This window comes from Ananas comosus, unplaced genomic scaffold (genome assembly GCF_001540865.1).
Source record: "Ananas comosus cultivar F153 unplaced genomic scaffold, ASM154086v1, whole genome shotgun sequence".
Lineage (NCBI taxonomy): Eukaryota > Viridiplantae > Streptophyta > Magnoliopsida > Poales > Bromeliaceae > Ananas > Ananas comosus.
In genome coordinates, this window is record NW_017890640.1 from 39,880 (window position 1) to 42,195 (window position 2,316).

Consider the following 2,316-nt stretch of genomic DNA (forward strand, 5'->3'; position numbering starts at 1 on the left):
TGAAGTAGAAATGTTGAATATGTTAAATTTGAATTGAAATTTAAATTAAAATTTGTTAAATAGAATTTGAAAGTTTAACAATCGAATTGTAAATTAGAAAATTTGAAATTTAATATGTCGAAGTTTAAAATTGAAATGTTGAAAATAGAATTTTAAAATTAAAATTTTTAAATTAAATTTTAAAATTAGAAGTTAATTTTAAATTTAAATTAAAATTAAAATAGTATTATTTAAAATTTTGAAATTTAAATTAAAATTTTAAAAATTTGGTATTTTCATTTAAATTTCGAAAACTAAAAGTTTAAACTTGAAATTTGAGATTAGGAATATGAAGCTGAGACGAATATCGTTAAATTCACGAATTTTTAAACTTAATTTTAAAATGTTAATGTGTTAAATTAATTTTAAAATTTTAAAATTTAAAATATAGAAATTTAAAACTTTAAAATTGAAATTTAATAAACTATATTATATTTTTGAAATCTTGTATAATTTGAAAATTAAAAATTTATAATTTATGAAATTCAATAAATTTTAAATTAAATTTTAAATTTTAAAAAATATTTAAATTTAAATTTAAATTAAAATTTTAAAAATTAAATTTCAATTCAATTTCAAGTTTTTGATTTTTGTAAATTGTAAATTTATAAATTTTATTTTTTAATTTAAATTTTAAATTTTTAAATTTATAAATTTTTCATTTAAAAATTATGAAATTCAAAATTGATAATTTAGAAATTTATATTATAATTTATATTTTATAATTTGAATTTAAAATTTAAAATCAAAATGAAAATTGAATTTTTAAATTTTTAAATTTGAAACTTAAAATTTAGATTGAAATTTAAAATTTTTTGTTGAAATTTAAAATTTAGAATTATATACATCTTTAGGGTAAGAGAGCCCAAAAATGGATTATAATTTTACTCCATTTTTTGGAGTATAGTATAACTATACTCCAAAAATTACGTCATTTTTTTTCTCTTTCAAACGCTTCACAGGATCTTTTTTTTTTTTTCTTTCAAACACTTCACAGGATTATAACTATGTTACGTTTTTAGGTGTATCCAAACGGGGCCTTACTGTATTTTATATTTATGACTATTTCAAATCCTGAGAGTGACACATTCCCTTCCTCCCCACGCCATCTTCAAGCCCTACCATTCTCGTCAGACTTAAGCACACTCACAAGCAACAAATAATGCGAGACTCATCTTTCTAGCCGTAGCCGACTTTATAGGGAATCACACACCACTCACAACTACTGTTAGCTGGGGAGCCGAGCTCTACCCACAATGATCGTCAGTTAAGTAGCTGAGCTCTACCCACTATATAGCCCTAAATCAGTTGAGACTTATCTCACACTTTTCAGCTAGGGATTGACTTTGATACTAATTATGAGGTCTTCGTCTCACTTCCGGAGGGTCATTCTAAAACTACTCTAGTCCTAGGCTTGCTAAACCTTTTTAACTTCCTGGACCAAACAACTACCTAAAATGTCATACCAGAGTTAAAAAGTCTAGCTCTTCTATACCTTATAGATAGGGCTATTCCATATCCTTGTGGTGTTGCATTCCCCCTTCTATAAGCCCTGATGTCCTCATCAGGTTCATAATCAGTCAGAAGAACCATGCACTGTGAGACTCATCTCGCTAGCCTTAGCTGACCTTATGGAGAGTTGCACTCCACCCACAACGGTCGTCACCTGAGAAGTCGCGCTCTACTCACTGTATGATCTTAGCTCTGATGAGACTCATCTCATACTTTTCAGCTGGTGATTGGCTCTGATACTAATTATGGCGCTCTACTTTCCAAAGGATTCACCTATCCTAGAACTACTATAGTCGTAGACTTGTTCATCCCTCTTGACGTCTTGTGTCTAGCCACTGCCCAAAATATTATAGCCATATTAAGAAGGTTTTTTCCTTATTATATGTAAGGACTGAGATTTTGACAGTGTAGCTAAACTCTCTGTTAATGATGTTTTTGTGTGTAATGTAATTACATGAGCACTCGTCAAGTTTCAGGAGAAAATGAGTTAAGATTGAGAAGTTACGCGACCAGAACCGATGACTTAAAGTGAATAGTAACTCCGGTTTTTCAAAAAGGCCAATGCGTGAAGTAGGCTTCTGGCGCGTATCGGACTCCGTTCATAGCGATCCAATAGCTCATTTTGAACGGTTCAGCTATTCTGGAGCTAATGGCGTTGATGGATTTTGAGTTTGACCCACGGATTTCGAGAAAATCTGAAAATACATGTTTCTTATGTAATTGTGCGTCATTTTGGCCTTTCGGAGAGAGATCGGATTTCGTCGT